A 16,569-nucleotide genomic window follows, 5' to 3' on the forward strand; every position below is an offset into this window, starting at 1 on the left:
ATCAGTGTGGATATACTTCATCAAGAGAAAGCTTTCTTTCTGGAGGTGATGAGATAAACAGTTTCAAAGGTTTGTTTGGAATGTATAATTTATTCAGAAGATCGCGGTGTCTTTTACATTGAGAGTGTGTATGGCTAGTTCAGCTGGTAATATTGGAATCAAAAAAGCAAGAAGCAGAAGTGATTCACATAAAATCTTCCTCATACATTTTGGCTATGTGTATATGTTAGTATTTCATAAACTACGCTGTCTTGATCTATTTAAAAAATCAATTAGTAGCCTTTATTAACCTTGATGAAACAGCATTCATTTGAAGTTAACAAACCTTTGGCAACTTTATTGTCAAAACTCAAATAACATAAAGATGTAATCACTGTTGGGTAAAATCCATTGAAGGATGAGGCAGTAAGATAAGACAATGTATGACAGAGCAGCTTGTGTAGCTAGTTCTAGAGAGGGAGAGGTGGCAAGAAATGACTGGTTTTGTCGATAACACATTGATAGAAAGTAAAAGATCAAAAGTACTGAGAGAAAGGAAATACTCAAACACATGGTGAAGGAAATGCTCAAACACATGGTGGCCTTTGATGTCCTTTCTCACCCTTTCGCCAGAATAAGGTAGGAGGCTTCGTCTCTCTCTCATTATTGTGTCTGTGGGGAGCCGCCGTGGCTGCTGTAGAGGTAAAAAGTGCATTAGACAAAACATACTTTCAGGCCCACTTTCACTTTCCACACCAAACTCTCCCTCCAGGACAACAATGAAAGACTCTCATCAAACTTTTCAGTGGCACCCAACTGTAAGTAGGACCATGATCACGCCGAGTTTGTTGCCAGCAACTTAGTTTCCAGTAAATCATGTGAAGTAGGAGATGACAATATTATTTAGCTGTAAAGTCATATCTTCAGCCATGGTACCCTTCGGGTTTTAAAGGCTTTAAAGATCTCCAGTGTCAGAGCAGTGTATTTGGCTAGTTTGCCTATAGACATTCCATGAGTATAAATAGACTGACTGCATTAAGTATTTTTCTGTCAGACAAATAATACACGCAAATATGTTTAAAGTGAAAGAAGAGCGAGGATGCATGTTCACCTTGTTAGGATGTAAGGGAGAGGATAGGTTCATATCCAGTGGAAAGAGGTGGATCCTAGTGAAATATACTAATTCAAAACAACAAACATACATTTGTAAGATTAATGAAAGTCACAATATTTTGCAGAGAAAGGTGAAGATTATTTTGACGTGTAGAGTGAGACACGTTTTCCTGAACATTAGCCTGGCTATGCAGTGTGTGCTATTTATTGGTACTACCTTCATGCATCTTTATACTTTTTTGTAATTGCACTCCGATCTCACTGCCCAGATGCGTGTGTTCACTAATGATTAAGAGTGTCCTAAGAGTTCTCATCTAGAGCTGATTGTAAGGTATTATCCACTATTGCCCACTGCAAAGTGTGTTAACATTAGTTAATACCATCTGCTGAGAGCATAACCCAATAATTGACCACTATGTATGTGAGGGGATAAGAAAAGAAGAACAGGCAATTAAGAGCTTTTACTACTGAGCATGTGGAGAATACACCTATTAGCACCCCTATAGGAATGCCATAAAAGCTCATTGCAACTGCTGGATTCCAGACCTTCACTGAACATGGAACACGGGCAAATCGGAATGCTTAGTGTGACCATTCTACTGCCTTCGACTAGCTGAGCCAGTTTCAGTATTACAGAGAGAATTCTAATAATTATATTAATCAAAAAAGTGTCCATCCACTGTAACAATAACTGAATATGGAAATCTTGAGAATTTGATACCATGCATAGAAAATATATTTTTGGTAATGTTTATTTCTAAGAAAGCTCTTTCATTTTCTATACTAAGGAATAAAAACAACAAACATTCATACAGGGTGCATAAAAATCTTTACTTTGATGTTCCACAAATTACAAAGACATAAATTCCCTTCAAATGTGTTGTCATGAACAACAGGCATTCGCTCCACTCAACTTCAATCAATCAATAGATTTGTAGAGCACTTCTTGTCCCGTGTGAGGGTATACAGGTGATTGCAGGGTCCAGTTGATTAGCCGAATAGACAAGTCTTTAGGGACTTTCAGAACTCTGGAAGAGATAGGGAGGTCCGGAGATAAAGGGGTAGCTCATTCCATGTCTTCTTTGCTAGGTAGGAGAAGGAGCGACCTCTGCATCTGCTACGTCAGATGCGAGGGTAAAGGTTAGAGACGGAAGTGTAGTGGAGATATCTGGTGGGCTGATGGAAGTTCAGGTGATAGTTCAAATATGTGGGTTCGCAGTTGTGTAGGGCCTTGAATGCGTGGGCCAGGAGCTTGATACACAGAATCTTTTCTGTACAGGGAGCCAGTTGATTTCCCCTAGGTAGGGGGTAATGTGTGTTCATCTAGAGAGATCCAGGACATGAGTCTGGCTGCTGTGTTCTGTATGGTTTGTAGTCGGATGGTAGCGTGGTCAGTGGGTGTCTGAGTTAAGAGGGCCACCAGGATGCATCCAAGGGGAAGCTTTTGTTTCCAAAGATCTGTACCTCTGTCTTGTCTGTATTGCGCTTCAGGCAGTTGTTCTTCATCCAGTTAGCAATGTCTGTATTGCAGTTTTGGAAGTTGGTCTTGGTGTTGGCGGTGTCTTCGGAGAGGCACATGATGAGTTGTGTGTCATCTGCGTAGGATAGGATGCCAGTCCATGAGTTTTGATGATGTTGGACGGAAAGGTCATGTAAGTGTTAAAGGGGTGGGGTTGAGCGAGGATCCTATGGGTACTCCAAAGATGATGTCCTTTGGTTTGAAGGTGAAGGGTAGAATTAAGTTTTGCATTCTTTTGGTGGGGAGAGGCGATACATCTGAGAGCAGCTCCTTGGATGCCTCTATAGTGCAGCCTTGTGATGAGTGTGCAGTGGGGGCCGTATTGTAGGCTGCCAAGAGGTCTAGGAAGACCAGAGCCACAATCTCTCCTCAGTCGAGTAGGGCTTGGATGTCGTCGGTAGCTGCAATGAGGACTGGCTTGATGTTGTGATTGCTGCGGAATCCAGATTTGGAGGAGTCGAGTAGGAGGTTCCATTCCAGATGTGAGGAGAGTTGTTGTTTGACGACTTTTTCTAATACTTTGGCCAGGAATGGAAACCAGGAGATTGGTTGACAGCTGTGGAATTCACTTGGATCTGCTAATGGTCTCTTTAGTAGGGGGTTGGCTTTTGCATGCTTCCTGTCTTTGCTGAAGGTGGCTTTGGCAATTGAGATGTTGAACAAGGTAGTGAGTAGGTGGCTGATTTCATTACAATAATATTTTATTGCTGCCCCAAAATTCAGCCCTTTAAAGAACAATAATACATCATAAACCAATAGAATCTCCAGACCATATGTATGTCCAGGGGACACAGTCATCATTCTCTTTTATTCACTGCTTTATTGCGGATAAGTACTTCTGCTATTTCTTTGTCTGTACCTACTTATTGATTGTTGTTAAAGATCACATTAGTCTTTAGTCATAGCGAGGGACTGCCCTTCTAATTCATAGGTCGGCCTGGTAAGTTTTTAGGGAATTGAGTTTAACCTTTATTAATATTGTGTCAATACCTGCTTGACTTGTATCAATAACTGCTTGAAAGACTGTTGGTCATTTGGCTAAGTATATTTGTGTAACACGAGGGCCCAGCCTGCAACATCCGGCCTCTTGGTTCCTGATCGGCTTCTTCGCCGATAGTCAGTTTGCTAATATTTGAGTGCCCAGCTTTCAAGCGGTAACACCCACTTGCTCCTCAGTGCAATCACCGGCCCACAGCGATCTCACATCTTCGCTTCTCCCTGCTTTGGGAAGGGTGCAATTGCGGAAGCTTCGGGACTGCGATGGGGCAATTATTTGAATATGAAAGAGGACTAGACATCCTCAATTGGAAATTTGGGGAAGGTTGCCTGGCAGCGTTGGTGGAGGCCAAGTGCAACCCTTACAACCCAAGATCCAGGCTAATCTGGACTAGGAGGGTCCAACAACTTTGACCCAAGTCAGGGCATTCCTTGGCTTGACTGTGTATTATAGGAGGTTTGTGAAGATGGGTATGGATCCATTGTGACACCCCTCACAGAACTCACCTGCAAGAAAATGCCCAAGAAAGTATACTCTACAGTTAGCTGTCAAAAGGCTTTTGACACCCTGAAAGAGGCAATGTGCTCAGCTCCCATTCTCAAATCTCCAGATTACTCCAAGCAGTTCATTGTGCAGACTGATGCCTCTCAGCTAGGGATAGGAGTGGTCCTATCCCAATGATGATGGCCAAGACCAGCCTGTGTCTTTTATAAGTAGGAGGTTACTCCCCAGGGAGCAGCGTTGGAGTGCCATTGAGAGGGAGGCCTTTCCTCTGGTATGGTCCCTGACGAGTCCATACCGGTTTGGTATTCACTTCACAGTTCAAACTGTTCAGTTCAGTTCAGTATTGTCTTTATTTCGATTGTGGTAATCATAAAAGACAGAATTAATCAACAACATGAAATCATACAGATTATATGCTATAGTAGTTTTCCTTAAAAATCAATACCCAATTTAACAATTATAAATACTACTATAATAAAACAAATAAAAAGACATAGTAACAATTTATCCACAATTATTACAAGAATATATAAATCTAGAAGCTTTTTGTTAGAGTATAGGACAATAAAAACAAACTGACCACACACCTCTCAAATGTGTAATGCAAATGAAAGGTGAGAATCCCAAACTTTTGCGGTCGTCCTTCTTCCTACAGGAAACTGACTTTACAGTGGAACACAGACCTGGGCCTGCCCATGCCAATGCAGATGGACATTCTAGGTTCTTACATTTAGACAACTAAGGGGCATATTACCAAGGAGTTGCGATAAATATCGCAACGCGTGCTTGGCGCTGTTATTTTTATCGCCGGCTAATGCTGGATTTAATCGCCGAGATAGCGTTGTATTATCAATGCTTATCTCAAAGGCGATAAGAAATCCAGCGATTGCGGGGTTTTCCATGGAACATAGCTGGTATTCTAGTGATTTTCCATGGAAAACAGCAATAGGCTTGATAATAAGGCCCTGTGGCTTTAGCCGCAGAATCCACCCCCATGTTGGGTATGTCTTAGTCAGGAATTTAACAGACATTAAATTCCTGCGTTAAGGCAGAGTGAGCACGATTAAAATTATCGCTGCAACTCGGTAATATCGTGAAGCTGCCTTTGTGATATTTACCCATGTTGTTTCGACAGCCACGCCTACTTTGCATCTCATTAGCGATGCAATGGTAGTCGTGCTGGAAACAGGCGCTAAGTAAGGAAAACAGGTGCTAGTGTGTCCTTGATTATATTGCGATATAATTATCGCCGCTTTTTGCCCAAAAACGGACGCTAAAGTGGCGATAATTATATAATTATATAATTATCGCCAGCCCTTGATAATATGCCCCTAAGACGCACTAGGCAAAGGTTAGTCTCTTCCTCTTTAATTGGGGGGGGGGGTTGTGTAGGAAAGTGCCTCTTTTTGCATGGTTAACCCCCCATTTTTGCCTGATGTTTGATGCTTCTTGACTAAATGCGCCCTGGGTTCCTGCTAATCAGGTACCCAGGGCCTGTTTTCTTTCCCCAAAACTGTACCTTTGCTCACTCATTGGCACTCCTCTGGCCTACAAATAAGTCCCATGGAACCTTGTAGGCAGAGAAAGTCTCTGAGGCCTGAAGCATATATTTTGCCACCCACAGAGTCTCCTCCCTGGACCCATACGCACTTCCAGTGCGAGGGGAAGACCTTAAAACTACAAGTCGTCATGGCACACATCACTGTGTGCCATGCCCACCAAAACACTGCCTGTGGCATAGGTTAGTCACCCCTCTAGCAGGTTTTACAGCCCTAAGGCAAGGTGCACTCTACCACAGGTGAAGGCACATTGGCATGAGCCCTGGGCCTCTACAGTACATGTGCCTTTAACAGGTATTGTAAGTGCAGTTATGCCATTTTAGACCATGGGCTGGGAGTTTGTCACCCCAAACTCCACAGCTCCATGATGGCTTTGCTGAAGACTGAGAAGTTTGGTATCAAAACATCCAATATTCTATCATCCACCCATTTCCACCAGGCCCCAGATTTTGGACATTGCCTCAGTGAGTGCATCAGGGTGCTCTTCTTGCGGCAAACCCTCAGGCATTGTTCATCTGTTGCCCAACCCATACGGAACAGGCGTGTCCAAGTGTAGTATGCTCTACACAGGATTTTTAACTGGATCAAGCAGATTTCAGCCTGCTTCGCGACTTCTATGGGATATCCACACGCCTGCCCCCAGTCATCATGCTCCAGTCTACCCAATTCCCCCTGCCATCTTTCTCTTACAGATTCAAGCGATGGAAGGCTGTTACTCTAGAGTGTGGAGTAGAGCTGGGACACCGAAGGCTCTGTCGGGGGCACCCAGCACCCTGTATTCAATGGGAGACTCCTTTTCCACCTCTTCCTGTATGGCCTCCCATTTACCTAGTATGAATTGCATCTGTTGGTACGTCAGAAATTGACTCCCTGGCAGCTCATATTCAGCATGCAAATCAGTAAACGGGATAATTGCATCTTCCCTCCATATGCCACCCAGTTTGGAGATCCACAACAGCTCCCATTTTTGATGTCCCTCTATCTCGAGGAAACCACGGAGATCCTATGGACATATTCTAGAGAGAGACAGTCTTCTATTAGTTTCTGAGTGAGGTTGATAGATTCTATTCTCCAGATAGAATGCCATAGAATGATTGGAGCCAGGCTAAGTTGTATCATTAATGTATGGAACATCCAGTTCTGCGTGACAGATGAAATTGGAGCAGCTTACAGGGAGGCCTACTAGTTTTTTTCAGAAAATGTCCTCCATAGTCTGGAGAGCTGAGGGGTTAGAGTACCCTAGATACCTGCCCCATAAGTTGATACTGAGACAGATTTAACAGTGTAAACTTTTCTAACCATATCAAGGGGTTTCGGTCCCAGTTTTTCTGTAAAAGAGTGTAGGGCGATAATACGTTTTTCTAGCAATAAGCCCCTTGGGGTACACATATTGGACCAATTTAGTTGTCTGTCGAATGTTACCCCTATATAAGAGAAGTATCAATTTGGACTACTTCTAGACCGGCTATGTAAAAATATGGAACTTTCCTATCTTTACGGCTGGTAATTAAGATAAAGGACTTTGCCTCATAAGTTTTTAGATCCAGATTTCACATACAATTCACGTAAACCTCTAATAATTCCAGTAAGGCTTGGCCTGTACAGGCAATTAACACTGCATTATCTGCATAAAGGAGAATTGGGGAGCGCACTTTATTGATTTTAGGAACATCTGGGGTTGAATCCGACAGAGGTGTATCCACCCGATTGGTATGGATGGAAAAAATAAATGAGGCAAGTACACGACCCTGTAGGACTACCCTGTTCATTGGGAACGACCTTATGCACTCTCTCTGCGACCACTAGCGGACGCTGGTCAAGGCCAAAGAATAGAGCTGCCTGATAAAAAGGATAATTGCCTCATCAATGCCCATTTCTTTCATAATCCTCCATAAGTGGTGATCGGCAACACAGTCAAAATCTGTGGATAAGTCCATAAACACCAAGTATAACTTGCCTTGCTTGGCTTGAATATACTTGCCAATTAACAGACTTAAGTTAAGGCATTGATCCTGGGTACCTTTCCCCTTTTTAAAATCGTATTGCACCGGCATCAGGACATTATTGTGGGTAGCCCATTCCTCTAATCTGTTCATTGGGACGTGACCCATGAGTTTAGCAGTGCTGTCCAGGAGGGAGATCGGTTTGTTTTTTTCGGCCTCGGATTTATCTCCTTTCTTATAGATTGGAATTAAAATAGATTTCGACCATGAGTCTGGTAGGCCCACAATGGCGAATGTGTTAAAAACATTTGTCTTCATGGGTCCCCATAAATCCGGCTCATCAAAGAAGAAAATTATTGGAGTACCATCCGGGCCGGAGGCTCTGTTACTGGAGCACTCCATAAGGACCTTCTAAACCGATGGTTAAAAATGAGGAAAGGTTTGGTATGGGAGGTAATGGCTGCCCTCTGTATAATCGCTCTCTCAGTTTTTGAGTCAAATATTGAGAAGAAGAATGCAATGCAAGATTCGAAACAGTGGATGGTTTGAGAAAGGGAGCGTTAATAACTCAACAAAAGTCCCTAGCGTTATTTGAGGTGGCGGATTGATACAATTGCTTCTTCCTTAAGAGTTTTATTCCTAATCCTCCTTGCCTCTTTATAGACGAAAAGCTTAACCAGTTCCACATCTCTAGGGGTGGATCTAAGGGCCTGATGTAAATTTGATAGGGACTTAGCGCAGGCTTGGTCAAACCATCTTGGGCCTAACGTGTTGGCAGTAGGAGTTTTTCTAGTTATGACGTTTTTAATCTCGAGTAATATCTGTTCAAAGGCCGTGGTTACCTGAGTGGGATCAGATTCTACTTCTAATCAGATCATGATGTCAGTTATCCTGTTTCTGACCATGAAGGAAACAATTTTTGCTTCGTCTATTGTAGCCCATTTAAGGATAATCACATTATTTATTGCTATCATGGGTTTGACATACATCGTCTGCTTCAAATGGACTCCTTCCCATTCCAGGTTACCAATAATGGCAGCATGATCACTATAATTAAGAGACTTAGGACCATATGTATGAAGCCAATTTGTGATTGCAAATTAGCAGTGTGCAATGTATCACACAAACACCCCCTCGCAAAATAAGGAATCGCAAATTTTGCGATTCCCTATCTTGCGATTGCATTTAAGGAATCGCAAATTGACATTCCTTAAATGCAATGTAAGAAGCACAAAAGAAAGTGCGAGTTGGCTTCAAGGAATCGGAAATTACCACCAACTTCAAGTTGGTAGTAAATTGCGATTTCACTTAAAAATGCACTATTTTGCATATTTGTAAAGTGCCATGTGGTGCACATACATGCCCTTAGGGCATGTATGTGTGCCACATGTGCACACATGCACATTTCAGGGGTGCAACAGGGTGTCCTTTTGACAACTTGGCACCCTTGAAATTCCATTCTCAATTTGCGATTTTCTAATTTCTAATCGCAAATTGAGAATGTCTTCCCATTCATTCCTATGGGCCTCCTAGCCTATAGGAATCAAAACTCTTTTTTGATACATATCACAAATTGAGAATGCCTTCCCATCCATTCCTATGGGCTAGGAGGCCCATAGGAATGAATGGGAAGACATTCTCAATTTGTGATTACCAATTAGAGAATTGCAAATTGAGGATGCAATTTAAAGGTTGCAAGGGTGCCAAAAGGACACCCTGTTGCACCCCTGAAATATTCATGTGAGCACATTTTACGCACATACATGCCCTAAGGGCATCTATGTGCAACATATGGCACTTTTAAAAAATCAAAAAAGTGCTTTTTTAAAGAAAATCGCAAATTACCACCAACTTGAAGTTGGTGGTAATTTGCAATTCCTTAAGGCCAAATAGCAAATTTCTGGTGCTTCCAGAATTGCATTTAAGGAATCGCAATTTGCACTTCCTTAATTGCATTCGCAAAATAGAGAATCGCTAATTTTTCAATACTCTATTTTGCGATGGCTTTTTGAGTTGATACATCCCAATAGGCTTTTTCCAATTCGCAAATGGGCCAATTCTGAGAATCTGCCCGTTTGCAAACGGGAAAAAGGCTTGATACATATGGCCCGCAATTTGAACATTACAAATACATTTTTTTAAAGGAACCAAAATGATCTATGGTTGAACCCTGAGTAGATAAGCCAAATGTATTGTGTAGCATGCCTGAGCTAGAATTGATCAGGTCCCGGATTTCTAAATCGTTGATAACAAGAAATCTATTCAGAGCATCTCCATAAGGGTTGTGTGTAAAATGGGATATAGGCTCGTCTATCCTATTGGTTATGCCACATACTGCTTTATTTAAAAAAGAGCAACTGTGTGCGTTAAAATCACCCACCCATAGAATATTCGGATACTGTTTAAGGGTATTAAAAAGTATATTGATTTCCCCTTCCAGTAGGTCAACAGCCTTCTTCATGTCACCAGTAAAATTATTATAATCATTTTTTTTAAAAAGAACTGTATTACCATTGGGGCCTTTTAGGTGTAAAAGGTGATAATAAGGAGAATCGTTGTGAAATGACAAGACTTCCAGCTTTAAGGTACTTTTCCACAGGGTCAGAATCCCCACTCCGGCACGACCTGAGTTCGACGGAAGGGCAGAAGTATGGAAAGAGCGACAGCCACCTAGATTAATAGGACCGGTTTCCCATGTTTCTTTGAAACATATCAGGTCATAGGTGGTAACAATTGTTAACCAATCAGGATCGGACAGTTTGGAACTCAAGCCAGCGATATGTGAGATGATTAATTTGGCATGCTCGATATGATTGTGTGTTGCCATAAGTTGCGAGGGATTTACGAACCCTGATATATTGCGGCTTGGAACAGGAGTTGGAGTTCTCCTGTTCTTCCTCTGTCAATCGCAACCTTCTAGGTCTGTTAAAACACTGAATCGATTGAGAGTGGGGAAGGGGATGAAGGGTTGTCCTGATGGAAGGTATTGGGGCTCAAGGTTGGGGAGACTGTGAGGGCCACAGGGTCTTGCCCCCAGGGACTGGTCCAAGCCGGTTTACAGAAAAAGCCAAGCAGTAACACAAACATTTGGGTATTCAGTGATGGCACTGTCTGCAACAGGTTGAGCAATTGCTGATCCGGGTGGTGCGAGTTAAAATGAACCTCCCCATAGTCCCCCTGGATAGATGTCGTTGAGTCCCCCACTAGCCCACCCTTCTTGCCATTAGAATTTGGGAAAGTATCTCCCTCATACACATATATATGTTTATATACATATATATAGATAAATATAGAAATATATATATATGCCTGGGTACATGCGGATACAGCGGCTAGCCAAATATTAATTCAATAAGGTCGTTTTTTTGTGTTGTGTATCCCTCTGTTCAAAAAACATATTGAAGTCCATGGAAACCTTTTTAGTTTTACGAGTTTTGATGAGTCGACGTCTCTTCTGGGGAATGCCAGAGGTAGTGATCTAATAAAGCTTATTGAATCTCATGTCAGGAGTTCTCGTGCACCTGAATGTGTATCCAGAATGTGTGAACTTGCAGCAGTCACTAAACTCTTCTGAATATGATAATCCAAAAGTTTTCAAAAGATGACAGACAAAATACACATTGCATGGTGTGCGCATGTGTGTTTTTTCCTAAGATGTCTCTAGTTCTCTTGGAAAGACCTTGGTAGTTCAGCAACATCTTATGAAGTTTGCAGGATTCCACAAGCTCCTCGAGTGACTGGACCTAGGTCAGCAGAGCTGGAGGAGGCTTCTTATGTACTAAGGAATATTTATCATGCATTAAAAGTTACTCTTGCAGAGTAGTCCCATTTATTTTGGCAGCTTTGGGTGCTAAGCTTCAACACTGGTATGAGCTTCTTCACTGGAACTTCAAAGCAATCTTGATTCTCGAGGTTCCTACCAATCTAGTCCATGACACATTTCTTTCGTCTTTCAATACCATGTCCTGGTTTTATCATTAAGGAGTCCAAAGGATAAAAGGAAGTGAGTAGATCTTGGTAAGAGTGATGGTATAGCTTGGTGGCTCTGGCAGAGGACATTGAATTAACTGCATATATGTCTGAAAACGTATTCCAAATCTTGTATCATAAAAGGCATCATAATTCTTCTAGACTTGTTTGTAAAATATATGTAAAGGACACCATAATTCTACTTGTAAATGACATTAAGATGGATGCTGCCATTAATTTACTTTTGCACAGTTGAAGTTTGTACAAGGCATCAGTGTGGATATACTTCATCAAGAGAAAGCTTTCTTTCTGGAGGTGATGAGATAAACAGTTTCAAAGGTTTGTTTGGAATGTATAATTTATTCAGAAGATCGCGGTGTCTTTTACATTGAGAGTGTGTATGGCTAGTTCAGCTGGTAATATTGGAATCAAAAAAGCAAGAAGCAGAAGTGATTCACATAAAATCTTCCTCATACATTTTGGCTATGTGTATATGTTAGTATTTCATAAACTACGCTGTCTTGATCTATTTAAAAAATCAATTAGTAGCCTTTATTAACCTTGATGAAACAGCATTCATTTGAAGTTAACAAACCTTTGGCAACTTTATTGTCAAAACTCAAATAACATAAAGATGTAATCACTGTTGGGTAAAATCCATTGAAGGATGAGGCAGTAAGATAAGACAATGTATGACAGAGCAGCTTGTGTAGCTAGTTCTAGAGAGGGAGAGGTGGCAAGAAATGACTGGTTTTGTCGATAACACATTGATAGAAAGTAAAAGATCAAAAGTACTGAGAGAAAGGAAATACTCAAACACATGGTGAAGGAAATGCTCAAACACATGGTGGCCTTTGATGTCCTTTCTCACCCTTTCGCCAGAATAAGGTAGGAGGCTTCGTCTCTCTCTCATTATTGTGTCTGTGGGGAGCCGCCGTGGCTGCTGTAGAGGTAAAAAGTGCATTAGACAAAACATACTTACAGGCCCACTTTCACTTTTCACACCAAACTCTCCCTCCAGGACAACAATGAAAGACTCTCATCAAACTTTTCAGTGGCACCCAACTGTAAGTAGGACCATGATCACGCCGAGTTTGTTGCCAGCAACTTAGTTTCCAGTAAATCATGTGAAGTAGGAGATGACAATATTATTTAGCTGTAAAGTCATATCTTCAGCCATGGTACCCTTCGGGTTTTAAAGGCTTTAAAGATCTCCAGTGTCAGAGCAGTGTATTTGGCTAGTTTGCCTATAGACATTCCATGAGTATAAATAGACTGACTGCATTAAGTATTTTTCTGTCAGACAAATAATACACGCAAATATGTTTAAAGTGAAAGAAGAGCGAGGATGCATGTTCACCTTGTTAGGATGTAAGGGAGAGGATAGGTTCATATCCAGTGGAAAGAGGTGGATCCTAGTGAAATATACTAATTCAAAACAACAAACATACATTTGTAAGATTAATGAAAGTCACAATATTTTGCAGAGAAAGGTGAAGATTATTTTGACGTGTAGAGTGAGACACGTTTTCCTGAACATTAGCCTGGCTATGCAGTGTGTGCTATTTATTGGTACTACCTTCATGCATCTTTATACTTTTTTGTAATTGCACTCCGATCTCACTGCCCAGATGCGTGTGTTCACTAATGATTAAGAGTGTCCTAAGAGTTCTCATCTAGAGCTGATTGTAAGGTATTATCCACTATTGCCCACTGCAAAGTGTGTTAACATTAGTTAATACCATCTGCTGAGAGCATAATCCAATAATTGACCACTATGTATGTGAGGGGATAAGAAAAGAAGAACAGGCAATTAAGAGCTTTTACTACTGAGCATGTGGAGAATACACCTATTAGCACCCCTATAGGAATGCCATAAAAGCTCATTGCAACTGCTGGATTCCAGACCTTCACTGAACATGGAACACGGGCAAATCGGAATGCTTAGTGTGACCATTCTACTGCCTTCGACTAGCTGAGCCAGTTTCAGTATTACAGAGAGAATTCTAATAATTATATTAATCAAAAAAGTGTCCATCCACTGTAACAATAACTGAATATGGAAATCTTGAGAATTTGATACCATGCATAGAAAATATATTTTTGGTAATGTTTATTTCTAAGAAAGCTCTTTCATTTTCTATACTAAGGAATAAAAACAACAAACATTCATACAGGGTGCATAAAAATCTTTACTTTGATGTTCCACAAATTACAAAGACATAAATTCCCTTCAAATGTGTTGTCATGAACAACAGGCATTCGCTCCACTCAACTTCAATCAATCAATAGATTTGTAGAGCACTTCTTGTCCCGTGTGAGGGTATACAGGTGATTGCAGGGTCCAGTTGATTAGCCGAATAGACAAGTCTTTAGGGACTTTCAGAACTCTGGAAGAGATAGGGAGGTCCGGAGATAAAGGGGTAGCTCATTCCATGTCTTCTTTGCTAGGTAGGAGAAGGAGCGACCTCTGCATCTGCTACGTCAGATGCGAGGGTAAAGGTTAGAGACGGAAGTGTAGTGGAGATATCTGGTGGGCTGATGGAAGTTCAGGTGATAGTTCAAATATGTGGGTTCGCAGTTGTGTAGGGCCTTGAATGCGTGGGCCAGGAGCTTGATACACAGAATCTTTTCTGTACAGGGAGCCAGTTGATTTCCCCTAGGTAGGGGGTAATGTGTGTTCATCTAGAGAGATCCAGGACATGAGTCTGGCTGCTGTGTTCTGTATGGTTTGTAGTCGGATGGTAGCGTGGTCAGTGGGTGTCTGAGTTAAGAGGGCCACCAGGATGCATCCAAGGGGAAGCTTTTGTTTCCAAAGATCTGTACCTCTGTCTTGTCTGTATTGCGCTTCAGGCAGTTGTTCTTCATCCAGTTAGCAATGTCTGTATTGCAGTTTTGGAAGTTGGTCTTGGTGTTGGCGGTGTCTTCGGAGAGGCACATGATGAGTTGTGTGTCATCTGCGTAGGATAGGATGCCAGTCCATGAGTTTTGATGATGTTGGACGGAAAGGTCATGTAAGTGTTAAAGGGGTGGGGTTGAGCGAGGATCCTATGGGTACTCCAAAGATGATGTCCTTTGGTTTGAAGGTGAAGGGTAGAATTAAGTTTTGCATTCTTTTGGTGGGGAGAGGCGATACATCTGAGAGCAGCTCCTTGGATGCCTCTATAGTGCAGCCTTGTGATGAGTGTGCAGTGGGGGCCGTATTGTAGGCTGCCAAGAGGTCTAGGAAGACCAGAGCCACAATCTCTCCTCAGTCGAGTAGGGCTTGGATGTCGTCGGTAGCTGCAATGAGGACTGGCTTGATGTTGTGATTGCTGCGGAATCCAGATTTGGAGGAGTCGAGTAGGAGGTTCCATTCCAGATGTGAGGAGAGTTGTTGTTTGACGACTTTTTCTAATACTTTGGCCAGGAATGGAAACCAGGAGATTGGTTGACAGCTGTGGAATTCACTTGGATCTGCTAATGGTCTCTTTAGTAGGGGGTTGGCTTTTGCATGCTTCCTGTCTTTGCTGAAGGTGGCTTTGGCAATTGAGATGTTGAACAAGGTAGTGAGTAGGTGGCTGATTTCATTACAATAATATTTTATTGCTGCCCCAAAATTCAGCCCTTTAAAGAACAATAATACATCATAAACCAATAGAATCTCCAGACCATATGTATGTCCAGGGGACACAGTCATCATTCTCTTTTATTCACTGCTTTATTGCGGATAAGTACTTCTGCTATTTCTTTGTCTGTAGCTACTTATTGATTGTTGTTAAAGATCACATTAGTCTTTAGTCATAGCGAGGGACTGCCCTTCCAATTCATAGGTCGGCCTGGTAAGTTTTTAGGGAATTGAGTTTAACCTTTATTAATATTGTGTCAATACCTGCTTGACTTGTATCAATAACTGCTTGAAAGACTGTTGGTCATTTGGCTAAGTATATTTGTGTAACACGAGGGCCCAGCCTGCAACATCCGGCCTCTTGGTTCCTGATCGGCTTCTTCGCCGATAGTCAGTTTGCTAATATTTGAGTGCCCAGCTTTCAAGCGGTAACACCCACTTGCTCCTCAGTGCAATCACCGGCCCACAGCGATCTCACATCTTCGCTTCTCCCTGCTTTGGGAAGGGTGCAATTGCGGAAGCTTCGGGACTGCGATGGGGCAATTATTTGAATATGAAAGAGGACTAGACATCCTCAATTGGAAATTTGGGGAAGGTTGCCTGGCAGCGTTGGTGGAGGCCAAGTGCAACCCTTACAACCCAAGATCCAGGCTAATCTGGACTAGGAGGGTCCAACAACTTTGACCCAAGTCAGGGCATTCCTTGGCTTGACTGTGTATTATAGGAGGTTTGTGAAGATGGGTATGGATCCATTGTGACACCCCTCACAGAACTCACCTGCAAGAAAATGCCCAAGAAAGTATACTCTACAGTTAGCTGTCAAAAGGCTTTTGACACCCTGAAAGAGGCAATGTGCTCAGCTCCCATTCTCAAATCTCCAGATTACTCCAAGCAGTTCATTGTGCAGACTGATGCCTCTCAGCTAGGGATAGGAGTGGTCCTATCCCAATGATGATGGCCAAGACCAGCCTGTGTCTTTTATAAGTAGGAGGTTACTCCCCAGGGAGCAGCGTTGGAGTGCCATTGAGAGGGAGGCCTTTCCTCTGGTATGGTCCCTGACGAGTCCATACCGGTTTGGTATTCACTTCACAGTTCAAACTGTTCAGTTCAGTTCAGTATTGTCTTTATTTCGATTGTGGTAATCATAAAAGACAGAATTAATCAACAACATGAAATCATACAGATTATATGCTATAGTAGTTTTCCTTAAAAATCAATACCCAATTTAACAATTATAAATACTACTATAATAAAACAAATAAAAAGACATAGTAACAATTTATCCACAATTATTACAAGAATATATAAATCTAGAAGCTTTTTGTTAGAGTATAGGACAATAAAAACAAACTGACCACACACCTCTCAAATGTGTAATG

The sequence above is a fragment of the Triturus cristatus genome, chromosome 6 (assembly GCF_964204655.1).
Source record: "Triturus cristatus chromosome 6, aTriCri1.1, whole genome shotgun sequence".
NCBI classification, from domain to species: Eukaryota; Metazoa; Chordata; class Amphibia; order Caudata; family Salamandridae; genus Triturus; species Triturus cristatus.